This window comes from Epinephelus fuscoguttatus, linkage group LG1 (genome assembly GCF_011397635.1).
Source record: "Epinephelus fuscoguttatus linkage group LG1, E.fuscoguttatus.final_Chr_v1".
Classification (NCBI taxonomy): Eukaryota; Metazoa; Chordata; class Actinopteri; order Perciformes; family Serranidae; genus Epinephelus; species Epinephelus fuscoguttatus.
In genome coordinates this window covers 50,943,071-50,970,610 of record NC_064752.1, presented here as the reverse complement: position 1 = coordinate 50,970,610, position 27,540 = coordinate 50,943,071, and the positions used below count along the sequence as shown (strand labels likewise).

Here is a 27,540-nt window from a genome sequence, read left to right as displayed (position 1 = left end):
TCCTGCTAAACAGATCATCTTCATAGCTTTGTAATTACTAATTACTTTATCTATCTAAAGACATCCGCCTACATCTCATGCCTTACGAAGCATCGTCGGTATGTAATCTTATCATATGTCCTTTCAGTCAATTATAGTCCATTATTTGTTATTTCAAGAGTTGTTTTGTGAATTTGATGATAATATAATTTCTGTGGATATTTTGTATGTAAAATGGCTACCTAGCTAATTCGTAGATTCAGTTACAATTTATGCTATGTTTATAGGACAGTAAAATAGTATGAGTGACAACACATTAAAACTCAACAGGTTACTTTGAAGCATGCCTGTAGGAATGTCGTAGAAAGATCAAACCAAAACTGGCTTGTTTGTCTCATCAAGACCTAAAAATCACATGGTGACACCCCTGACCTAAATCCGACAGGAAGTGAGCTAGTGCCTCTGAAAGTAGCATGAGAAAATGTGGAGAAATTGTCAGCTGTGAGCTAGAGTGGAGAGGGGTCTAAAATCGTCTACAACTTTTGTCTTTAACTGTCTACGTGAGCTGGAGGCTGAAACAGCGTGAGTCCAAGGTACCGCCCAACGCTGCTTGCAGCTTTAATTTTATTTTTATTTTATATACTTTATTAATCCCCAAAGGGGAAATTCAATCTTCTCACTCTGTTGTCATATACATACACAGGCCCAAAATACACAAACAGGACCTTTTTACATGCATTAAATGGAGAGATGTGAGAGTGAGGGGGCTGCCCACGTACAGGCGGGCCATGCGGTTGGGAAGTTTGTTGCCTTGCTCAAGGGAACCTTGGCAGTGCCCAGGAGATGAACTGGTACCTCTCCAGCTACCAGTCCACGCTCCATATTTTGGTCTGGGCGGGGACTTGAACTGGCAATCCTCCAGTTACCAAGCCAAGTCCTGATGGACTGAGCTACTGCACATCAATGGATTTCACTCCTTAACGGTTGAGCCAGTTGTCACAAAATGTCGGATATGTCGACATATGTATCTGAATCATACCCTGAAAGTTTGATTCAAATCGACCAACACCACACATGCAAAAAGTTGATATCTCATAATCAGCCAGAGATATTTGTACCAAACTTGGATTCCATCATCTAGGGTCATTCTCAGTCGATGCACAAAATTTGAAAATGATTACCTAAAGGGGGCATGGCTTATTACATTAAATCTAAATTTCAAGACATTTCACATTCCATATTTCAAAATATCATAATAAATCACCAGTGTGTCCTACAGAGCTGAAAGTTTTTCAGCATATCCACTGACTTGTGACAGAATACCTGAAATCAGCAAAATGATTTGCAATTTTTTCCAGAGTTTTATCACAAACACTCTGTTATTAATATCTGATTGCTTTTTGAAGATGTAACCAATGAACTTTAAAGGGGGCGTGGCTCAGCAAATGACTCCACAAAGTTTGGTACCAGGAACATATCCTAAAAGTTTCATTCAAATTGATCGCTAGGGAACACCACAAATACAAAAAAATGGGCATGCAATAACACATATCAGACTAAAAATTTGAGATTGATTTTCCTATCATTACAAAACTTGCAGGGTATGCTGAATGATAATTATCAACCATGTGTATTGAATTATTTGAAATTCGGTCAATAGGTGGCACCACAAATTACAAACAAGTGAAATGGCCTTTTGTAAAATTTAGCCATAGTCAATGAAGAAATCTCCACTGATTCAAACATCACCAAAGTTGGTGGCCTTTTTTAATTAAGCCATTAAAGCATGTCCCCAAAATGTTTCTGCAGTTGATCAACAGGACTTTGCATCTGTTTCAGGATATGTTCAGAATAAGTCATTTGAATAACTTACAAGCTAAAGTCGTAAAAGCCAAGATAAAAAATAAAACAAGTGTGCTGTCAGTTTCTGAATCCAGATAAACGAAGAAATATCAGCACTTTTTTTTTTACCTTTTAGGGCTTTTCTATATATATGTTTGGTGACAAAAATTCTTCAGTTCATCTAAAGTTGCTTAATTCAGTCCACGGACTACCTAATGCAACAAAATATTAATTTGCCCCTGGCTCACGTTGGTATTATTTTGAGCTGAGATGGATAGTGAGTGGTTGGTTTACTCAATCCTTGATATCCTTGACGAATGGCTGTGCTGCTTTGCCTCTGAAGTGGAATGGGTGTGGCAGTGTGTGTGTGTGTGTGATCAGCATGCAGGCTGTATAGGGGCAAAGTTAGCCTCACACCACTCAGTCAACTGTGCTTTCATTTCATCAAGGCACACTTTGATGTCCACTGGCTCACTGATGTATCCTTCCCCTCCCAAATCGTAGCCCTACATCATTAAACTTGTCAGTGGCTTATGTTTCCCTTCTGTACTTTCTCTATCTCTGTTGCACCAACACTTGTCATCAGTTTGTTTAAAAAAAAACTGTCATTACCAGCCTGCTCTGATATTGTATTGAAGTCATTCACAATAACGTAGTGTGACTTGAGATTTAGTTGTCTTTGCACCCACAGCGCCTGATTGCAAAACCACTGTCTCCTTTCCGTCATGGAGGCAGCAATTGTTTTGTTTGTAATTACAATCATGTTCAATTTTCTGCATGGTGCTGGAGCTGAAAAAAGTTGTGACTCGTTCCTTGCATCTGTGTGATTGTTTGGAATTGTGATGCAGCATTTGGCACATTCAGCTGGATGGGGTTTAAAAATAACCACACTCAGTACGTTTACATGGACAGTTTAATTCCACTTTTAATCGGAATGAAAGGCCATTCCGATTAAAAGTGGTCATGTAAACGGTCATTCCGATTGAAAAATGGTCATTCCGATTGAAAATTAAATCCGATTAAAGGGGGTGGTTTATTCCGTTTGTCATTCCGAATGAAAGAATTTTGTGTGCATGTATACACTCATTCCTCTTTAAATTCATTCCGGTCTTTCTGCGCATGCTGGTTTCCTTGCTCTTCTGGTGCGATGACGTATATAGCGCGCATAGCAACGGGCTGCATAGCAACGGGCTGAGCTAGAGCAGTCGGACTCGTTGCACTCACCGGTTTCCATTCGCCACAGCACGGTCTTCTGCCTCCCTTCTCCTGCTCAACAGATGAAACATTAGCAGAACAAGGTTGTTGTCATACTGCTGCTTTAAGAATATAAGCGAAACACGCCTGAAAAAGGCACTAAGAACGGCGTCGTCAGGCATCTTGTTATCCGGAGCGAGGACTACAGTGTTTTCTTCCGGTAAACGTAAACACGTAACATCCGCCCCGCCCCGTATCCAATCAGAAACCTTCCCTGCCCCAAACCTTGCGCAGACCTGAATAAAGGTGATTGAACTGATCTCCAATGTAAACCCTCATTCGGAATTAATATTTCCCATGTAAATTACCTGGAAACACTTTAATTCCGAATGATTTCATTCAGATTCATTCCATTCCGAATGAGAAGCCACCATGTAACCGTAGCCACTGCCTGTCATTGGAGCTACAGGAATATTTATAGATTCCTGTGAATACTCTGCCCTAGTTGCATTCATTCAAACACAAGCAGGCATCAGCAGATTCTCCTTCACCAGAGCAGGTGGCCTTTACTGAGCACATCTATAGCACTGTTAAATTACATCACGTTTTTTTTTTGTTTGTTTGTTTTTTTCCCCCAGTGTTATTTTCTATTTTCTATCTATTCCCTATGGTATTTATGGATTTTGAGTTATAACACTGTTTTTAATCTGAGCAATCTAAAATTGACAAACAACATGAAAGAGGCAAACCACTAAATGTACATGTCAACATTGGTTTACTAGTCATGAGGAGTTCTACTCTACACCTTCAAACTGTTTTATAATGTTTTCTATGGTTATGAGGCTGCTTTCTAAAGTCTGAGAAAATGACTTAAGTGACATCACCAGAGAAAATCCACTTGATTGAAGTCTTTTTTTTTCTCTCTCTCTTTTTTTTAAATGCCTCCAGTGATAGCTGTAGCCGCAGGCATTATGTTATGTTTTTGGGGTTGTATGTCCTTATATCCCATCCTTGTGAACACAATATCTCAAGAATGCCTTGAGGAAATTTCTTGATGAACTGATTAGATTTTGGTCGTCAAGGGTCAAAGGTCAAGGCACCTGTGACCTTGCATCCTTCACATTCTCATGAATGCAATATCTCAAGAACAGCTTGAGGGAATTTCTTTCAAAGATCAGGTCAGTGTGGCCTGTTTGTTGTCTGGTAATTATGTACCACATTGTTAATCTCAAATACTGAAGCTCAGTATGACTCCAATACCCCAACAGCACTGCTCTGCCACACATGGAGCACCTCATAAAGGATTTCTGATTCTGATTCACTAAACCTGTTTCTTCCCCAGATTTTAGATTTTATGTAACCACAAACATATTTCATACCTTTCAATTGAAAAAGTTTTCTCTGGCCACAAACAAAAGGATTCTTCTGTCTCAGCCAGAGGAGATAACGAGATGATGATGGGTCCTAGCAATCAGCTCTATTCCTGCCAAAGTCCTCAAGACCACCCACTGAACTGAAGCAGTGTCTTAGGTTTTACCCTCCATATCACTGAGGGTTACTGTACCGAAACAACAGTATCTCCTCATGTTGTCCTGCATTTATTTCATTTCACTTTATTGTATTTTTGTAATAGCTGGAATCCCTGTTTTTCCATCAGAATAAAACATAAATGATGTAGTTGTATAAAAGATAATTGCTGTGTTGCAGCTGCATCATCATTATCTCCCCACATCCTCACTAGAACAGTAAAAAAGCTGCTTTGTTTGGGCTCTGAAAGTAAGAGAAACTAATGAGCATCCTTGATTTTCACTAATGGGTTTGTTTGTGTTCTCAACAATTGTCGCCTTGTCTGTTAATTTCCTTCCCATCTCCTAAAACTGTAGTCTCCTGTCTTTATGGGTGTTAGTTGATGTACAATGTGCAGGGCCGAGCAGACTACAGTACTCTTTACCTGGGTTAAAGCCACCAGTGATGGGAGGGAAGCGGTGGGGAAGGAGTGCTAATTCATCACTATCATGGGCCTGCCGCCTCCAAAAGGCAGTTAATTAACTTTCCATAGGCCGTGAGAGGAGGCATGAGTATGTGTGAGCTCGGCCGACAACCCCATAATACAGCCTGTGGAGCGTGGATATGTGAGATTCAATCCTTAGCCCTGCTGGGAGGTTGAAGTCGCCGGCAGGAAGCGCGCTGTGAGTTTCTGGAGAACACATTGCTGCTCTGTCAGTTCAGAGCTGGATCCACCTAAATAAATGCCCAGATTAATTATATAATGCTTCCTTCAGCTTCCCTCTGTGCTGGGTCTCTAAAGTATTACCGTAAAACTCAGAATATAAGTCGCACTGGCATATAAGTCACAGTCTATTTTTTAAGATCTCAAACAGGGAAAACAAGGTTTTATATTACTATTTATTAATAAAAACGTTATACAAGTTATTCCTACACTGTTTCCCTTTATTTTTAATTTGAAACACATTCAAAACACAATAACCTCTTAAGCAGCTTTGGTTACTTTTCAGATTGCAATTTTCCAAACAACCTCTTCAGGAAATAAAATTACAACATCAGTCAGCTTTCAGTGAAAATGTAGTGTAGAAATAAATAAAATCCTATTGTCTGTCCTGTTTATTGCTTGGGCACTGTTATTTACGTGACAACACCTGAACATAACACAAACAGACACACATTGGCTGTTCGCTGGAAGTCTTGGACCTCCAGCCGCCCGCCTCTGTCTTGATTAAATTTTATTATTTATATATTTATATATAACTTGTGCAATAACCCCATGAACCCCATATATATATATATATAAATTTTATATATATAATTAAATATTTTTCCTATTTTATCTTATTTTGTTTTATTTCTCCCTCTCCTCTCGCTAGAAGCGTCGGACCTCCTGCCTCCCGCTCCTGTCTCAAACGCAGAGGTCTCCCTCTCCGCAGCTGAGCACTCATGGCGCACGCCCGGCCTATTAAATAGCCTGCAACCACTGTGTGACACAAACTCAGTGCTTTGGTCATTAAATAATGTCGGGCTCGGTTTGGGTTCGTACAGAAATATGCTGCTCGTGCCGCACTCTAACACACACACACACAAACACACGGAAAACCGGACATTATCATCAGTTTATAAAAGACCCCCGGACGCCCCGGATGGGACGTGAGAAGTGGACATGTGGTCAGAGGACGTTTGGTCAGTCTAACGTAGCGCCATCTTGTGGGTCAAATTACCTATGTCAGCATTTACCTTGGTCTATAGGTCACACCGGTCTATAACCCGCACCCAACTTTTTAGGTGAAAAAAAAGGGAAAAAAAGTGCGACTTATACACCAAGTTTTACGGTAAGTGTTGCAGAGAATGATAGCTATGTTACTCTTTGTTTCACAACCACACTATAGAGGACTTTCTAGTCAGCACCACTACTGATGCTGTGTTTTGTTTTGTTTTTTCAATTTAGTATGGGTGCATTCCGGATCGCATACTTTTTACCTTTAATAGAGACTGTAGCTGCAGTTAAAAGTATGTACTGTTGCATGTAGTATGCACACAATCGGGACAAACTACTACATAACATTATGCCCTGAACTTTACTCATATGGAGATAAAACAAAACGTTATTCGCTAAGCTTGCAAGAGACGGAGGTCAACCCAGAGAGGCCTGGGGCCCTTTATTTTTACTCAGCTGGAGAGAGAACTAGCTTACATTACAGACACAACTTTCGCAGTCCCTTTTTCTTAATTTTTGTGAGATATGTTTTTGGCTTGACCACAGAATGCAAGGCCAGCCCTGTTAAGGTGAAAGTCTGTCCGCGAGTGAGTGAGTGAGTGATAAAGTCCCACCATTGGTCAGAGAGATTAATGATGTGTGTTGGTGCTTCCCTGTCGGCCTTTGCTCTTACGAAATAAACTGGTGCTGACAAAGCTCTGCTCATGCAGACCTCCTGTTTTTGTTAAGTGAAAACTATCTCCCTCAGTGGGAACAAACTTTAATTTACTTTTATTTCACAGATAAGAAACAATAAATTATGAAGACAATAAAGCCCCACGGAAAAGCATTTTAAGTCTTATGTGTGTTTTTCATGGCTTTATATGAGTAGAGAAAAACTCTGCGAGCTGCTAGGCTAATTAATGCAATGTAAATTGACATAGGCTTATGCTAATAACATTAAAATGTTGTATGTGTAGGGAATAACTGTCTCATAAGGTTCACGGACAAAACAATTATTGTTTTGTTGGTGAGCTTTGTAAGTTGCATTTGTTCCTGGCTTCATGGGAGTACTGTTAGAGGAAAACTTGCTGCTAGGCTCATTCGTGTAATGTAAAATATCATAGACTTTTAAATATCATAGACTTATGCTAATACTGTACAGTCTAAATTCTAGAGTCTAAAAAAATATCCGGATGATCGATGTTACTTCTACGAAATGAATCATTTTGTGGGGGTTGTGACACTCAAAAAAAAGTATCCACTCATTTACAGTCTCTTTCACAATGTAAATCCATTGAAAAAAAGTATTTTTGGGCCCAATGGCATCACGTGATGGACTTGGCAAATTCCACTGTTTGGCCACCACGAAAAATAGCTTCAAAGCCTGGCACACTTCTGGGGGCCTAGGTCAGTGCTATAAGTGAAGGTCCATGACTGAGTGAATGCCGCCACTTCTTGTTCAAGCCTTTTATATATAGTCCAGCCATACAGTAGGTTTTTGACCTAGTCTTGTTCCTGATCTGGGCTTGTTTCAGAATCAGAATCAGAATCAGAAATACTTTATTGATCCCCGAGGGGAAATTGTTTATGTTACAGTTGCTCCTTGCAAGAGAGGAAAGATACGTGAAAATATAAGAAATTTAAACATTAGTATTAACAAATATAGAGTTAAATAAACAGGAATTATTAACAAACATAAACTTAAATAAATATATATATATATATATATATATATATATATATATATATATATATATATATACATATATATATATATTGTAAACTGAACAAGATTATTTACACAAACAAAATATATACAGTCAGGGTGAATGGGGTTATTGCACAAGTTAGATTAAATTATTGCAGTGTGTGAAATAGTCACAGGGCCACTCAGAGGAGGAGTTGTACAGTTTGATGGCCACAGTCAGGAATGATTTCCTGTGGCGCTCAGTGGTACATCTTGGTGGTATGAGTCTCCCACTGAAAGTACTCCTGTGCCTGACCAGCACATGGTGGAGTGGGTGTGAGACATTGTCCAAGATAGTTCGTAGCTTAGACAGCATCCTCCTCTCTGACACCACCATCAGAGAGTCACACTCCATTCCCACGACGTCACTGGCCTTGCGGATCAGTTTGTTGAGTCTGTTGGCGTCCGCCACCCTCAGCCTGCTGCCCCAGCACACAACAGCATAGAGGATAGCACTGGCCACCACAGACTCATAGAAAATCCTGAGCATAGTCCGGCAGATGTTGAAGGACCTCAGTCGCCTCAGAAAATAGAGACGGCTCTGGCCCTTCCTGTAGAGAGCATTAGTGTTCTTAACCCAGTCCAGTTTATTGTCAATGTGTACCCCCAGGTACTTATAGCTCTCCACAATGTCCACACTGACCCCCTGGATGGAAACAGGGGTCACCGGTGTCTTGGTCCTCCTCAGATCCACCGCCAGTTCCTTTGTCTTTGCCACGTTGAGCTGCAGATGGTTCTGCTCACACCATGTGACAAAGTTATCCACAACAGCCCTGTACTCATCCTCATCACCCTTGGTGATACATCCAACTATAGCAGAGTCATCAGAAAACTTCTGAAGATGGCAGGTCTCAGTGCGATAGCTGAAGTCCGTGGTGTAGAGGGTGAAGAGGAAGGGAGAGAGGACAGTCCCCTGCGGGGCCTAAATATGTGGTTGATTCTATTGGCTGTTTACGTCACTCAAGACTCCCTCATGATTACTAGGCTAGTTGTCTTGATGAATTCATTTCCACAACAAAAATTCCATCACCACCACTCTACTCCTCTGAGCTCCTCTTTCTGACACAAATACTGTTTTTCTGCTCAATCATTAACTCCAGTCTGTTCAGCTCTGCACTCTTACGGTCATAGAGAGCTAACTTGCTCTCAAAGATGTTTCACATTGTATGATTTAAAGCTGACTAAAGGGCATAATCCCTCCTTTTCTGGTGGGTCAATCAAATGATAATTGTCACACAAGGCTCACTTCCTGTTGCCAATAGGTGATACAGTGATAATGACATCTAATTGTCATGTTGATGTCCTCAGGCCTGGAATCTTATCAAATGTGAAATCTGGGGAAGTTTGGACAATGTACACTACAGTTATAAGAACGTCCTGTTTCATGGCAAATTATGTGTTGCCATGGCCACTGGGCTCTATTAAAATTGAAAATCTTCACTAGAAGGCATCATCGGGGTCCTAAGGCTTTGTCTGACCACATTTCAATTCAATTCAATTTTATTTATAAAGCCCAATATCACAAATCACAATTTGCCTCACAGGGCTTTACAGCGTACGACATCCCTCTGTCCTTATGACCTTCACAGTGGATAAGGAAAAACTCCCCCAAAAAAAACCTTTAACGGGGAAAAAAAACGGTAGAAACCTCAGGAAGAGCAACTGAGGAGGGATCCCTCTTCCAGGACGGACAGACGTGCAATAGATGTCGTACAGAACAGATCAGCATAACAAATTAACAGTAATCCACATGACACAATGAGACAGAGAGAGAGAGATGCAGGTAATGACAGTAGCTTACAACAACATTATTGAAAGTAATAATATTATAGTTATAGTTCTGGCTACTGCGGTACAATATGTTGAAAGTATGTATTAATATCTGGCAGTATACAAGTGTGACAATAGTCATATGTGTATAATAACAGTAGAAGTATGACTAATGACTAATGATAGCAGCAGCAGCAGGAGGCATCTGGCAGGACCACGGCAGCAGCACAACCACACACGTCACGCTGTCCAGGCACCGCTACGATATGAGTTAATCTGAGAGACAGTGGAGCACAAAGGCTCTGGAGAAGAAGCCGAGTTAGTGACATCCAGAATGGCCGAGTTAGCAAGACGCAGTAATAGAATACGAGAGAGAGAGAGAGAGAGAGAGAGAGAGAAGGAGAGAAGGTGCCCGGTGTATTATAGGGGGGTCCTCCGGCAGACTAGGCCTAAGTCAGCCTAACTAGGGGCTGGTACAGGGCAAGCCTGAGCCAGCCCTAACTATAAGCTTTATCAAAGAGGAAAGTCTTAAGTCTAGTCTTAAATGTGCAGACGGTGTCTGCCTCCCAGACTGTAACAAGAAGATATTTCCACAGGAGAGGAGCCTGATAGCTGAAGGCTCTGGCTCCTGATCTACTTTTGGAGACTTTAGGGACCACGAGTAACCCTGCGTTCTCAGAGCACAGAGTTCTGGTGGGATAATAAGGCACTATGAGCTCTCTAAGATATGACGGAGCTTGACCATTTAGAGCTTTATAAGTTAACAGTAGGATTTTAAATTCAATTCTGGATTTTACAGGGAGCCAGTGCAGAAAAACTAAAACAGGAGAAATATGATCTCGTTTCTTAGTTCCTGTTAGTACACGTGCTGCTGCATTCTGAATTAGCTGGAGAGTTTTTAAGGACTTACTAGAGCTACCTGATAATAGAGAGTTACAGTAATCCAGCCTTGAGGTAACAAAAGCGTGGACCAATTTTTCTGCATCTTTTCGGGTCAGGATAGGCCTAATTTTCGCAATATTACGCAGATGAAAAAATGCAGTCCGTGAGGTTTGTTTTAAATGAGAATTAAAAGACAAATCTTGATCAAATATTACTCCGAGGTTTCTTACGGTAGTGCTAGAGGCCAGAGCAATGCCATCTAGAGAAACTATGTCATCAGATAAAGAGTCTCTGAGTTGTTTGGGGCCAAGAACAATAACTTCAGTTTTGTCTGAATTTAACATCAGGAAATTGGTGCTCATCCAGGTTTTTATGTCTTTAAGGCAGTTATGGAGTTTAGTTAATTGATTACTTTCTTCTGGCTTCATCGATAAATACAACTGTGTATCATCCGCATAACAATGGAAATTTATAGAGTGATTTCTAATGATGTTACCTAGAGGAAGCATATATAGAGTAAATAGGATTGGTCCGAGCACAGAACCTTGCGGAACTCCAAAACAAGCTTTGGTATGTAAGGACGATTCATTATGAACATGAACAAACTGAAAACGATCAGATGAATAAGATTTAAACCAGCTCAGTGCAGAACCTTTTAGGCCAATTAAGTGATCGAGTCTCTGCAGTAGAATTTGATGGTCAATTGTGTCAAACGCCGCACTAAGATCTAATAAAACAAGTACAGAGACAAGTCCTTTGTCTGAAGCAATCAGAAGGTCATTTGTAATTTTAACTAGTGCTGTCTCAGTGCTATGATGCACTCTAAATCCTGACTGAAATTCTTCAAATAGATTATTATCATGGAGAAAATCACACAGCTGGTCTGCGACTACTTTCTCAAGGATCTTTGACATAAAGGGAAGATTAGATATTGGTCTATAGTTGGCTAACACCTCTGGATCCAGGGTGGGCTTTTTTAGTAGAGGTTTAATTACAGCTACCTTAAAAGACTGTGGTACATAGCCTGTTAATAAGGATATATTGATCATATCTAATATATGAGTGGTAACTAAAGGAAAGACCTCCTTAAGTAGCCTAGTTGGGATGGGGTCTAAGAGACACGTTGATGATTTAGATGAAGAAATCAATGCGGTCAATTCTTGAAGAGAAATTGGGGAGAAGCAATCTAAATATATATTAGGTTTTACAGCTGTGTTTGAGGTTAGATAGGTACTATCTGAGGACAGGAGGTCATGAATTTTGCCTCTAATAGTTAGAATTTTATCATTAAAAAAGCTCATAAAATCATTACTGCCAAGGGCTAAAGGAATACAAGGCTCAATAGAGCTCTGACTCTCAGTCAGCCTGGCTACAGTGCTGAAAAGAAACCTGGGGTTGTTCTTATTGTCTTCTATTAATGCTGAGTAATAGTTTGCTCTGGCATTGCGGAGGCCCCTCTTGTAAGTTTTGAGACTGTCTGTCCAGATTAAACGAGATTCTTCCAGTTTGGTTAATCGCCAGTTCCTTTCAAATTTTCGCGATATTTGTTTTAACTTACGGGTTTGAGAGTTATACCAAGGAGCGAACTTTCTTTGCTTTGTTAACTTCTTTTTAAGAGGAGCTACAGAGTCAAGTGTTGTTCGCAGCGAGCCTACGGCGCTATCGACAAAATGATCAAAGTCGATGCGAAACCTCTGTTACTGAGGACTTGGTATTGAATTTAATGACGGAGTAATCTTTTCCTTAAATTTTGCGACAGCACTATCTGATAAACATCTAGTATAGTAACTGTTGCTGAGTGGCGTGTAATCGAGTAAAAGAAATCAAAAGTAATCAGATAATGATCCGATAGCGAGGATTCTGTGGAAAGACTTTTAGATTATCAATTTCAATTCCATACGTCAGAACTAGATCGAGGGTATGGTTAAAACAGTGAGTGGGTTCATGTACACCCTGACTGAAGCCAATGGAGTCTAATAATGAGATAAACGTGGTAGCCAGGGAGTCATTATCAACGTCGACATGAATGTTAAAATCGCCTACAATAATAACTTTATCTGATTTAAGAACTAAACTGGATAAAAACTCTGAGAATTCAGATACAAATTCAGAATACGGGCCAGGAGCACGGTACACTATAACAAATAAAAGTGGCTGCGAGGTTTTCCAGGTCGGATGTAAAAGACTAAGAACGAGGCTTTCAAATGAATTATAATCTAGATTAGGTTTAGGGCTGATTAACAGGCTAGAGTTAAAAATGGCTGCAACTCCCCCTCCTCGGCCGCTGCCTCGAGGAATGTGGGTATTATTATGACTGGGAGGAGTGGACTCATTTAGACTAACATATTCATCTGGACACAGCCAGGTTTCAGTGAGACTGAGTAAATCAATATGATTATCTGATATTAATTCGTTTACTAACGCTGCTTTAGACGATAGAGACCTGATATTTAACAGTCCGCATTTAATTCTCCTGTTTTGTCTTTCTGTCACAGAAGAGGTTTTAATTTTTATGAGGTTGTTATGCACAACTCCTCTTTGTTTAATTTTAGATTTAAATAATTAAGGTGGTCGGGGGACAGATACCGTTTGTATAAAACTATGAAAACTATGGCTGGGTAACTGAACTAGAAGCTCAGAGAGGCGTATAGGACTGCGACTCTGAGTCCTGGTCTCAACTCTGGGTTGTCATTTGAGGTGGATCTTGTAAATGGTAGAAGTAGCCAGCCAAAATATGCCCTTTCTTGTTGCCAGTTGGTGGGGCTTTGACTACAACTCCATTTCAGCACTTAGGTCCATTTCAGCACCTAGAGGCTTGGAGTCTTATAAAGCTTGAGAAATCTGAGGCAGATTGGACAATGTATGCCAAAGTTACAACTTCCTGTTTTATGGTGAAACATGCAAAATGGCAACGCCATGGCAACCCTTCAGCAAAAACTCGCAATCTTCATGAAGCATTATCAAGGCCTAAGGACTTTAAGAACAAATTTGAGGTGGATCTGATCAACATACTAAAAGAACTAAATCAAAGTATAAAACATATTGTTTCTTGTTGCTAGTAGGTGGAGCTATAACTACAACAAAATGTTGGCTTATAGATGTGTTCATGGCAGATTTTGAGGCAGATTGGTCCATGTACCTTAAAGTTACAAACCACTTCCTTTTTCATGGCAAAACATGGATATTTGATGCCTCGCTATGGTCAAATGGTTCAATGAAAACTCAAGCCTTTTATGTCAAAGGCCTTCAGATGGGACAGACAAAATTTGAAGTCACTCAGATAAAATCTGTAGCAGGAGTTTATTTAAGTATGACCCCTGAAAATGGCCAAAAATGCAGAAAAATTGCACAGTTAATTCAAAATGGCTTACTTTTCATTGGGTTTAGGGTATGGTTCCAAGAGACTTCTTGGTATGTCTTACAAAGTCCCAGTTGTCCCAATTTTCATACATGTAGATGAAACATACAGCTGGGACTACTTTGTTGAAATTTTGTAGGGGGTACTACTGAGCCACTTTGTCACACCTTATGACGAGACCCATAAAATATTAGATTTTTTACCAGTTGTGATGTGTGTGACTTGGTGTGTTACTGCACACACATCACAACATGGGTTATCTTTAGCCCCTCAGAAATGTGATTCATTTGGAGGAATGAGAATAATTCCTTGCATTTGAATAGGGTCTTCTGAACGTGGTGCTCTGACCCTAATGAAAAAAAATAATGAAAACAACTAAACTGATGCAACTGATAAAACCAGTAAAACCAGAACACTACATGTTCTCTGTGATCATGTAAAGTTACACCACTGCAGCATTTAAGTGCTGCCGTTTGAAATCTTCAAACATACACAGCATTATTTTAGGTAGCATTTACATATAGAATATTTGCTACCAGTCAAACTGGTGGACAAGGCTGGGTTGAAACCATTTCTAATGTGTTGTTGTGGGTCGCTCTTGCAACCTAGGAAAGCAGAGTTTGGATTGAAAACAGAACCTGCAAGGCCCGTTTGAGGCTTTACTGCTTGCTGAGCAGATGCTGTGTGGTGGCAGATGCTGCTGTAATAACTTTCACTGCATTTGTTTCTCCCAGCAAAGCACTGCAGAACCTCTAGTGAACAGAGGCTACATATCTTATATTGGTTGATGAAGGCTGTCAAGTCAGTGACCTTGACTGAAAATTTTTGTTGACTCAGGTGCAGTATTTTATGCAGACTGAACATGTGATGTTGTCTGTTTAATGAGTGCTCATGTGAACATCATCTTAGGTTTGGACTCACTCATGCAAAGTCCTGCTCTTTTGTCACTTTTATGGCTCCGCACCAGCAATAGCTGTGGATGGAGACAATGGGTCTCATTCATGAAACGTGAGCAGAACAAATTTGCGTGTAAAGTTTGCAGAAGAAATTTTATGTGTGTTTTGGCATTCATCAATATGTTAGTAGCTCCGATCTTTTCTTAGGTAGGCCTATTAACAAAATCTACACCTGCTTCAGACTGACTGCTCGTAGTACTTGTTTAAATAGAATATTGCACAGAAATATTGCTCGTCATTATTAGAAATTACAAGTTTAATTAGTATTGTGCTCTATTATGTTCACAATACGCAGATGCCTTTGAAAGACAAAAGTTAAACATTACAAAAGTTCAAAAATATACCACATTTTGACAAATTTCTTGGCATTTAGCAGATTAGTTTCAGATTAGGTTTCTTACAAAAGAGAATGAGTTATCTGTATCAATTTAACTGTAAAACACTGTCCCCTGAATAAATAAAATAATAAATCAGCACGCTCCTCCTCTGCCCTCTTTAGGCACACAACTCCAAACTGCATGTCATTTTTGTTTAATTTAATTGTCAGAGACACGACATGGGAGATATAAACATTATTTAGAATTGTATTTTGGTTTAATAAGTCTTGTGGACGTGGGAAAGCACTTCAGCATCTGTCTCCGCTCACAATGGGCAGTTAGTGAACCAGAAGCAGCCAAGGAGTTGGAGGGACACAGTGTGGTTCTTCACCGACCATCTCAAGGGAGAGTTATACTTGTGTGGCAGACCCTACACTGTAACCTACACACGTGGCCTTCTCCATTGTGAGCATTCATACTTGTGCGATGGTGTACCTGTGTCGCTCTGTCGTTTAGTTGATTTAAAACAAACCCAAAACACACTTTAAACATGGCTTAATAGAGACAATTTCGAACACAAGCGCACTAATCAGCTTCACTTTAACTCTCAACATTCATAGACAAAGCATTTGTCTTTTGCTGGACACAGTCTCCCCACAAATACAACATGCTAATGTTTTTAGCACAAGCCTATGGCATTTTACATTGTATAAATTAGCCTAGCAGCTAGCGGACTTCTCTCTACTCATGTGAAGCAACATTTAACAAAGGTAACGTTACAAAATTCAGTTCTGTTACAACTCACAAGGTTCACCAACAAAACAACTGTCTTACACTAAACACGTTTTCCACGTGCCTATGGCATTTTACATTGTATAAATTAGCCTAGCAACAAGCAAAGATTTTCTCCGCTCATATGAAGCCAGGTTCAATCCCAAAGTATAAATCCCCAAGGGATAAATCACACACAAGACTTTAAGTGCTATTTTTGTGGAGGTTTTATTGTCTTCACAATTTATTGTTTCTAATCTGTGAAATTAAAGTAAATAAAAGCTTTGTTTCCACTGAGGCAAATGGTTTTCAGATTTCAAAAATAGACAGGAAGTCAGTGATGCCACAATGCATAGTTACATTTCTGGGGAGGTGCACGTCAGGCAACGCCGTAGGGTACGTTGTAGGCTCTACGTCAATGCAGAGCCTACGGTGTAGGTACAGCGTTGATTCAACGCAGAACCATAAATTCCGCCTTACTTATTGTTAAACTTAAGGCTGGGCTATTGCATGCATTAGACTGCCTGTGTTAAGATGTTTAAATAGTGGTTTAATTTCACAACAGAGATAAAGTATGCCAAGGCTTAGGCAGGCTTAGGAGCATGACTGAAGTTTCGCTCTCTGCGTTCTCCCTTTTATGCTGGTGAAGATTCGAGAGAATCTCCACCCTTTTCCTTTAATCCTTCCCACCTAAACCCAAATCTACTGGTGGCAGATCTTTTTCTTTTTAGCCCTTTTCCATCTGGTCCAAATCTATTGGTGGCAGGCCCCTTGGGCCCTTGCCCAAACATGTCCTAGGCCTGGAAATCCCCAAATTCTCCCACCATTAGATTTGAGCCTGGTTTCAATTTATTTTTTAAAAATATATAAAACTTGGGGACTTTCTCTATACAGTCCCCTGTGCGTTCATGCAATGTGAACTTAGAATGTGTGTCATGCAATACAAACATTAAAGAGTATGTGTGTGTTATTATTAAACAATACATGGTTATTATTAAACAATACATGGTGTGGTGTATGTGTGCTCTTCAATGTGAGTGCATAACCCTGTGTTATGAATACATAACTTGTATAACCTTATTTTATCACACATAGATGCATAACAAACAGTTTTATAGGAACTGGTAACATAAAACATGGTTATATGAACTTCACTCTTAATCAACTTATGCAGTTTAACACTTTTATCTGATTAAAGATTAAATCTTACACTACAGTTAGCACCCAGCGTCTAACTCTGCTAAACTCTGAGCAACCAGCTTCCTCTGAGTTTCACCTTTGGAACAAAGGACCCAACAAAGACTGCACCTGGAACCATCTTCCCAGCCTTCTTCTGCCAGCTAACAAAGCAGCACACCACCAAGTGACTCTTTCTCCCATCCATTCAAGGATCGGTAACGTAACAACTGGGCATGGCTTATCACAGCTTTACAGGCTAAGCAAGACTGTTTGACTTGTTGTATGTGATTTGATGCTGTTAATTGAGTTATTGTTGTGATTGTTTGCAGTTAGGTCATTGATTAGTTGGCTTCGCCAAAGCTAAGTGTTTAGTTTGCTAATACTGTTCACAAACAGATTCTTGCACCCAACTAAACAATCTCGGCACTAATCCAGACCGTTTGCAACATACATCACATTGACACAGGCTCATTAACAAATAGGCTTTCACCAGAGCTACACCCAAACAGGCATCTCAGAGTTCCCGCTTCTTTTCCTTTGTCTTTGTCCTGACCACACGGTCAGACAGACACCTCCCCCAACCTGAAGCAAGCCTAGATTCTGCCATTTTGGTAGTTCTCTGTTGTCAGCCATTTTGTTTTGTAGGCCAAATGGCTCCTTGGTCACCACACCAACCTTTGTCTTTCTCTTTTCTCTCTCGCACACACACACACACACACACACACACACACACACACACATATACACACCAAGCTTGTTAGTTAGAATTTGTGTGTTTTGTTTTGCTTTGCCAGTTTGTGAATAAGGGTGGCACGGTGGTGTGGTGGTTAGCACTCTCGCCTCACAGCAAGAGGGTTGCCGGTTCAGTCCCGGGTGTGGGAGCCCTTCTGTTGCATGTTGAGCTTGCATGTTCTCCCTGTGTCAGTGTGGGTTCTCTCTGGGCACTCCGGCTTCCTCCCACAGTCCAAAGACATGCAGATTGGGGACTAGGTTAATTGATAACTCTAAATTGTCCATAGGTGTGAATGTGAGCATGAATGGCTGTTTGTCTCTATGTGTCAGCCCTGCGATAGTCTGGCGACCTGTCCAGGGTGTACCCTGCCTCTCACCCGATGTCAGCTGGGATAGGCTCCAGCGACATCCACGACCCTCAAGAGGATGAAGCGGTTAGAAGTTTGTGAATAAATAATTCTTTGGAATCATACCTGCTGTCTGTTTAGTGTTGCACAAAAGTGAATGAATGACCTCTGCTGCGTCAAGAACTCTGAAATCTTTCAGGCATTACCATTAATTTTGGTTGTTGTCATTAATTTAATTATTAATCAAACTCCAAAGTAATAATTTAGCCTATTTTATGAGACTGATATCTTTAACTGGCTATCATTTTTCCCTTTATGGGAATGGTGCCCCATGAGGTGATTTAATGTTACTTAATTCACATTATTTAACATAATTATTAATTATTATGAATAATTATTAATTATTTCCGATAGCCAATTAAATCCCAACATATTTGGTGCCCCTTGGTGAGACCTAATATGTTGATCCCAACATATTTGGTGCCTCCGTGTGAAGCCTAATGTGTTGACCCCAACATTTTTGGTGCCCTGTGTGAGGCGTAGTACTGTTGACATTCAGTCATATTTGTGCAATATTAATATCAGCATACATTTTTGGTTCACACCAAAATATCTTTGATTCCATTCTTGGACTACCTAGTCTTTACGTTCACCACTAGTCTGCTACAGCAGTGGACATTCAGCTGTACTTACAAACAAGTACATTGTGGTGAGAATTATTTTATTCACAAAGACAAAGCAATTTGAAAGACATTGTATAACTGATCACCGCTATCTTAAGCCTCATAGTGTTACACTAGAGTTGCCATTGCTGCTAGCTTTTCAAGTTGACCTACCCTGTAGAAAGATTGTGGTTCAGCATTTGAATACCGCGTATTCAGTGCAGTCTGGTGAAGCTGTCAAACTTTGCAGTTAATCCTATTGTTCCTATTTTCTTATCACAGCATGCCACCGGCCCTGTGACACAGAGAGTTTACGTGAGAACTGGCTGTTACTGCCAAGCATTTCAGCCTAAGTAAAAGGTAGAGCATAAGCGCCACAGTGTGCTACTAGCCCTGTGAAGTTTGTACCTGTGTTACAATCCAAGTTCCAGCTTGAGTTAACAAAGAAACAACTCTCTAACTGATACTGCCACGCATTTTAGTTAGTGCATGTTGTTATCTTTGCAGGCAAATTTACTGTCGTAAATTCCTGTGCCTTATCTTTCGTGCCTGTTTGTGTTGTAGCTATCCCTCCCCTAAAGGATGCTACCCCCACACTGAAGGCCAGCACATTCTTTTGTTAGACTAGTGTACATCACAAGTTACACTCAAAGGTATCTGCCAAGCAACACCACAGCCAACTTAACATTTGACTTGTACTAAGACAACTTGTTTTAGCCTTACCCTCCTTTTAAGACCTAACAATGGCGAACCCCTGTTTAGAACAGTTTATGTTCTCCATTGCACAGAGCCTAAACTCTGGCTGTCCAGAACTCATCAGCAGATTAAGTCTCAGTGAATGCACTGAAGAGATAAACTCTCTACTCAGCGACAATTGTGATGCGCAGACGGCATCCAGTAGTACATTGTTAAAATGCTTGCTTCTGATCTTTCACAGGCAAACCACCCTTGCCTTTCAGAGCAAATCAGCCTTAGAAAAGGAGGTAGAAAGTCTAAGAGCGCAAAGTGCTTCCCTCCTCCATGAAGCACAGATGGCTAACAAGAAAGCCATGCGCTATTTAGATGATTTGCATTCAGCAGAATTAGACCTCTGCTCACATAAATAAGAACTGTTTAGGCTTAGATCAGAACATCTAGCCCCAGCACAGTCTTACAGCCAGAGTGATTCCGGCTTCTCTGATTCACACTCTTCCCTTAATGACTTAGCACCTTCTCAGCTCAGTAAGTGGAAATCTTTCCCACCAGACCCTAAGCCTTTGGGAATCAAGTCAGCTCCCCAACCTCCACCAACAGACAGAGGTAGCAGTGACCTGATTTCCCATGTCCCAAACACAGATGTTGAGGAAACATGTAGTTCAGGATATTCTGTCCCATGTATTCCTCAGACACTTATTTTGGATAATTTCACCCATGTGCAGGGGGAAAGGTAGGTTGAAAACCATTCAACCTCGGCCTTCAAACCTCAGAGACCTGCAGCATGTGATTCACACCTCCTCAGGAATGCTAATTTAGTCTTGCCTTCACCAGAGAGGACATCTGACGGCTCTCGCTTTGAAGTGCTTGAGTTTTTAGCTAAAGAACATTGAACTGTTTGATCCAAACAACTGTGATCAACATGTGGATGATTATTTGAGAGAGCCTGACAACTGTCTAGTTGACCTGCCCCAGGCAACTGAAAGGGAGAAGATTAAACTTTTGTGGAAGACCAGCTCCAAAGCTGTCCATAAGTTTATTCAGTGCTAGCATCCCAGTGTCAGAAGTAACTACACAAAGCTCCGTCAAGCACTGAAAGAAGAATTTTCTGCCACTGCTGACGAGATCGATTCTATGGTTGCAGCCCTCCAAATTAAACATGCACATCTTGAGAATCCTAGAGATTATTACAAACGTACGTTTGAGACACACATACTTTCAGAGCAAGAATGCACCAGGCTTAGAAGAGAACCCAAGCTTCAAGTCCCTGTTCTTGCGTAACCTGCATCCTTGTGTACATACTCATGTTGTACTCATGACCTGTAAAGACACCCCATCCAAACATGAGCTCAGGAGGCTGACACAGGTAGCTTGGGAAACTGCTGTCCCTTCCAAAGCCACAGGGATACCAACTGAACCTGTCAGTTCAAATCCTGCAGTGTCACACAGATCTTCTGCCCCAGAACACCACCCCCACAACAGCTCGAAGGGGATGTGAAAAGACAGCAGGGAGACAAGAAGCGTAACCGCTATGCCCCCCAACTGCGTCAAGATGGCCATTCACAGAACAGAAGCTATAGAAGGCCATACTCAGAGATTCTGGCCCAGAACTGTGACCTGCCAATTGACCAGTCAGATGATGAGCACAGCATCTCTGACATGTCTGACCGCAGTTCAGACGACAGTCAAAATCTTTCAGACAGTGACAACACCTCTGAATGCCTCTCTGCCTCTAGCTACCGGGAGTGTTACAGCCCTGAGCCACCACCTAAGCACAGGCACTCCAGAGTTCGCTCCTTGTTTAGTCCACCCCTGTACTGACAGTAACACAAATGCAAATCCAAGGTACCTTGTTTCTTGCAGTTAAGCAGACTTGAGTCGCCAGCAACAGCAGCAATCTCAGTAGTTCTAAACAGTAATAGCCAGACACCCTGCTATTAGTTTAGGTAGCCTACATTCTGATTGGACTGAAACACCACTGTCCAACTTTGCAGGTACACTATTATTTCTGTAAATTCTTGTCAGTTACACCCCTAGTTTCAAAACACTAGGTTAGGACACCACGTTATGACTTCACACACATAGTCATACACATGCCCTTATCATTGTAGGTGACACCCTCTCTCCATCTCACCTAACACATTTACATAACTAACATTCCTGTTCTCACTAACACCTACTGAGAAACTCAAGTTAGTTATTTTACTCCATGCCAGTGTCATTGTTGTCTATCTGGAGTTCTGTAACCTGAAGGTTTTGTTTTGTACTTAGAGACTATTTTTGCTTAGCCGAGATAGATAGTACCAACAAATGCCCAGTTGGTTAACAAACTGCCCAGATGTTACAATGTGAATGGACTAACAAATGAACAAACAAATGACCAAACACATTTGTTACATTGTACTGCTGAACCTGTGTTTATCTGCTTATGACTTAATGACAAACTTTTAAACTGATTCTTCTATTCTTGTACACAGGGAAAAGGAAGAGAGACAGCAACACAGAGCTGCTTGAATACCTGGCGGAGGGTGGATGAGAGGTTCTTGCAGCACAGCAAGGACCTGAATGATGAGCTGCTGCAGAAGCTGGAGACTGACACCAGTGTGTTTCTTGGACTGATGGGACGCATAGTATCTGTGATGGAGGCCCATGCCCAGAAATGAGCAGTTCTGTTTCATGGGAAGTTTTAGTTTTGCACATTCAATGTACACTTGTCACTTTTATCATTAGCATGCTTTTTGTATTTAAATAAATTCCTTTCTAAAGAGACATGTCTGCTTCTGTATGTTTTCACTTAATGATGTACAATTTAACTGTGTAATAAGTTCAAGTAAAGCTAGTAAAAACAAGTCAAGAACTCAACAGGTTACCCATCTATGAAGATGCTTTTCATAGATGTCTTCAGTCACTGTGTTTATAAAGAAATGAGAACATGACAGCCATAATCATTTCTATGAATTTATTGAACTGAAGGATGAAACAATATTGGTGACATCAAGTAGTCCAGCAAACACAGGTAAAAGTAGTCAGGTAAGCAGGTAAACAGGGTCATGCAGATCTGCATTCATAGCATGTGAATGTGCTGTACATTTAATGTATGAGAAAATGTACAGCACATTTTAAGTGTAATATATCATTCTATTGAGTTTATTACGTTCAATCAATCAATCAATCAATCAATCAATTTTATTTATAAAGCCCAATATCACAAATCACAATTTGCCTCACAGGGCTTTACAGCATACAACATCCCTCTGTCCTTTGGACCCTCATAGCGGATAAGGAAAAACTCCCCAAAAAAACTGAGGAGGGATCCCTCTTACAGGACGGACAGACGTGCAATAGATGTCGAACAGATCAGCATAATAAATTAACAGTATTCTGTATGACACAATGAGACAGAAAGACAGAGAGAGAGAGAGAGAGAGACAGAGATAGAGAGAGAGAGAGAGAGATATGCAGGACAGACGGTAATGACAGTAGCTTACAACAACATTAATGAAAGTAATAATATTATAGTTATAGTTATGGCTACTGTGGTACAATATGTTGAAAGTATATATTAATATCTGGCAGCATACATGTGTGACAATAATCATATGTGTATAATAACAGTAGAAGTATGACTAATGACTAATAATGGCAGCAGCAGCAGGAGGCATCTGGCAGGACCACAGCAGCAGCACAACCACACACGTCACGCTATCCAGGCACCGCTGCGATATGAGTTAATCTGAGAGACAGTGGAGCACAAAGGCTCCGGAGAAGAAGCCGAGTTAGTGACATCTAGAATGGCCGAGTTAGCAAGATGCAGTAATAGGATACGAGAGAGAGAGAGAGAGAGAGAGAGAGAGAGAGAGAGAGAGTAGGAGAGAAGGTGCCTGGTGTATTATAGGGGGGTCCTCCGGCAGACTAGGCCTAAGTCAGCCTAACTAGGGGCTGGTACAGGGCAAGCCTGAGCCAGCCCTAACTATAAGCTTTATCAAAGAGGAAAGTCTTAAGTCTAGTCTTAAATGTGAAGACAGTGTCTGCCTCCCGGACTGTAACAGGAAGATGATTCCACAGGAGAGGAGCCTGATAGCTGAAGGCTCTGGCTCCTGACTAATTTTAGAGACTTTAGGGACCACGAGTAACCCTGGGTTCTCAGAACGCAGTGTTCTGGTGGGATAATATGGCACTATGAGCTCTCTAAGATATGACAGAGCCTGACCATTTAGAGCTTTATAAGTTAACAGTAGGATTTAAATTCAATTCTGGATTTTACAAGGAGCCAGTGCAGAGAAGCTAAAACAGGAGAAATATGATCTTGTTTCTTAGTTCCTGTTAGTACACGTGCTGCTGCATTCTGAATTAGCTGGAGAGTTTTTAAGGACTTACTAGAGCTACCTGATAATAGAGAGTTACAGTAATCCAGCCTTGAGGTAACAAAAGCGTGGACCAATTTTTCTGCATCTTTTCGGGTCAGGATAGGCCTAATTTTCGCAATATTACGCAGATGAAAAAATGCAGTCCGTGAGGTTTGTCTTAAATGAGAATTAAAAGACAAATCTTGATCAAATGTTACTCTGAGGTTTCTTACGGTAGTGCTAGAGGCCAGAGCAATGCCATCTAGAGAAACTATGTCATCAAATAAAGAGTCTCTGAGTTGTTTCAGGCCAAGAACAATAACTTCAGTTTTGTCTGAATTTAACATCAGGAAATTGGTGCTCATCCAGGTTTTTATGTCTTTAAGGCAGTTATGGAGTTTAGTTAATTGATTACTTTCTTCTGGCTTCATCGATAAATACAACTGTGTATCATCCGCATAACAATGGAAATTTATAGTGATTTCTAATAATGTTACCTAAAGGAAGCATATATAGAGTAAATAGGATTGGTCCGAGCACAGAACCTTGCGGAACTCCAAAACAAAATTTAGTATGTAAGGATGATTCATTATGAACGTGAACAAACTGAAAATGATCAGATGAATAAGATTTAAACCAGCTCAGTGCAGAACCTTTTAGGCCAATTAAGTGATCCAGTCTCCGCAGTAGAATTTGATGGTCAATAGTGTCAAACGCTGCACTAAGATCTAATAAAACAAGTACAGAGACAAGTCCTTTGTCTGAAGCAATCAGAAGGTCATTTGTAATTTTAACTAGTGCTGTCTCAGTGCTCTAAATCCTGACTGAAATTCCTCAAATAAATTATTATCATGGAGAAAATCACACAGCTGGTCTGCGACTACTTTCTCAAGGATCTTTGACATAAAGGGAAGATTAGATATTGGTCTATAGTTGGCTAACACCTCTGGATCCAGGGTGGGCTTTTTTAGTAGAGGTTTAATTACAGCTACCTTAAAAGACTGTGGTACATAGCCTGTTAATAAGGATATATTGATCATATCTAATATATGAGTGGTAACTAAAGGTAAGACCTCCTTAAGTAGCCTGGTTGGGATGGGGTCTAAGAGACACGTTGATGATTTAGATGAAGAAATCACTGCGGTCAATTCTTGAAGAGAAACTGGGGAGAAGCAAACTAAATATATATTAGGTCTTACAGCTGTGTTTGAGGTTAGATAGGTACTATCTGAGGACAGGAGGTCATGAATTTTGCCTCTAATAGTTAGAATTTTGTCATTAAAAAAGCTCATAAAATCATTACTGCCAAGGGCTAAAGGAATACAAGGCTCAATAGAGCTTTGACTCTCAGTTAGCCTGGCTACAGTACTGAAAAGAAACCTGGGGTTATTCTTGTTTTCTTCTATTAATGCTGAGTAATAGTTTGCTCTGGCATTGCGGAGGCCCCTCTTATAAGTTTTGAGACTGTCTGCCCAGATTAAACGAGATTCTTCCAGTTTGGTTAATCGCCAATTCCTTTCAAATTTTCGCGATATTTGTTTTAACTTACGGGTTTGAGAGTTATACCAAGGCGTGAACTTTCTTTGCTTTGTTAACTTCTTTTTAAGAGGAGCTACAGAGTTGAGTGTTGTTCGCAGCGAGCCTACGGCGCTATCGACAAAATGATCAATTCGGGAGAGGTTAAAGTCCGTACGGGAAACCTCTGTTACTGATGCCATATATATATGAACACAGCCAAAATTATCAAGAAAATTAAGTTACAAACTAAGAATGTTCTTAGTGAGGCATATGGGCTAAGAAAATGAGGTTAAACATAAATCACTGACTTGTGTTTTCATACAGTTTGTTTACATGCATTTCAAATAGTAGAGTTCATTTCACAGAGCTAAGCATTCTCTTTTGTCCAGCTGAAACTACAATAAACTAGCCCTCAGTTGTCTAAATAAGTACACATAACGTTACACATTTGCGTTGTGAATTAGCTGTGCTCTGCCAGCTAACGTTAGCTTACAACAAAGGCTAACATAACAATCTCACGTTCAGTGTTAGTAAGAGACAAACCGTGTTAGGTTATTACCTGTCTTCTGGAACGTAATTGCCGTAAATGGGTTGTTTTGTATTTAATGTTTGAATGTTTTGCAGCATATGTAATAGACATCAGCTGACAGGAAGTAAAGATGGACCCAAGCTGCCTATCAATGCAATTCTAAGTGTAAACAACGGAAACTACAGACCAAATCAACGCGATGTTGCACTAGCAACAACAATCACTTCCAGGCAGAAAACTGGCAGTTGATTACAGTTATGGACATATGTAAATTTGAGAAACTTGTTGATTTCTATTGTCATTTTCAGCAAACTGTAACGTTTAAAGATATATAGTTTAACTGGTGGTCCGACCTATTTGACATTTCTGCTGGATGTATTTTATGTTCTGTGTTGCTTTGCTAGCATCTTTGATAAACCAAAACTATCGGCACAGAAGCTTAATCATGTGCTGCTGTGGACAGGGCCACAGTAAAACGTATTTTAGCCATATAAAAAATCATCACCAGTGTAAGTGCACACTATATTGGAATATTTGCTCTGCTTTATCTTACACACCAACTGAGCGACATCACATTCAGAGTTGGGTATAACGCGATAGAGTACTTTGATTACTTTTTGCAGTAACGAGTAACCTAATGCGTCAGTTTGCTCTTTGAGTAATCAAATACTTGAGTACATTTTCAAACAAGTCATCAGTTACTTCCGTTAATTTTAGAACGCTGGTCCTTCAGCTCTGAAACAGCAATGACTGTCTTTTGGTTCTATTAATGGAGATAACGTTAAACCTATCAGTCCGAAAGAAGCCATGAAGCTTGCGGCTCGCTATGTGGTAGAAGAAATGCTGCCATTGTCTACGGTGAACTCTAAAAAAAAAAAAGGTGGAGGAGGACTCGCTGACAGACAGGTCAGACTCAGGACTTGCATTATGCTTGGTTCACACAATTCTAGACTTTTCTGCCCATTCTGAAAGTCACTACGTCACATTACACGATTGTGGAGTCATAAAATCGTGCCGTGACTTGGCCGACAGACATGACACACTACACGATGGTACTCACTAATTATCCCCGGTCGTCTTTCACAACGTGTATGATGTCATCGGGTTAATCTTGTCCTATTTTTATTACTTTTACTATTATTTCAGTCACTGTGTCTGTTCATGTGCCAGCCGAAATTTTGTTGTAGTCACCTAAAAGCGTCAGCAGATGACAGGAGCTACATTTGAAGTGGTGTATGTAAACATTCAAGCTACTGTATCCTCCACAACCAAGTTCTTACAAATGTTTCACAATAAAAGCCCATTTAGAAAATGGAGGGATTCTCTCAGCCGAGGTTATAAGGGGCTTTTAATTTGAAATAATTCAGGAAGTGTTAACTTTATCAAGCCAACGGGAGCGGATACAAAGTAAGAATATAAAAACACAGAGAGATTAATAAATAACGGACTGTCTGTAATGTAACCTGTTTCAAATGAAGCTGGGAGCCTCTGTAGTTGTGGTGAGTAAAAG

The 27,540-nt window shown here is 40.4% G+C and overlaps 1 protein-coding gene and 1 long non-coding RNA gene across 2 annotated transcripts in view; both read left to right on the top strand.

The window, feature by feature from the left end:
- Positions 1–27,540, top strand: part of LOC125883905 (IQ motif and SEC7 domain-containing protein 1-like) — a 600,950-nt gene that overhangs the window by 95,891 nt on the left and 477,519 nt on the right. The gene's annotated exons all lie outside the window — the stretch shown is intronic.
- LOC125886144 (uncharacterized) lies at positions 16,974–22,366 on the top strand. Its single transcript, XR_007448997.1, has 3 exons — positions 16,974–17,418; positions 19,227–19,304; positions 22,115–22,366. It is a non-coding gene; the product is annotated as an uncharacterized LOC125886144 (long non-coding RNA).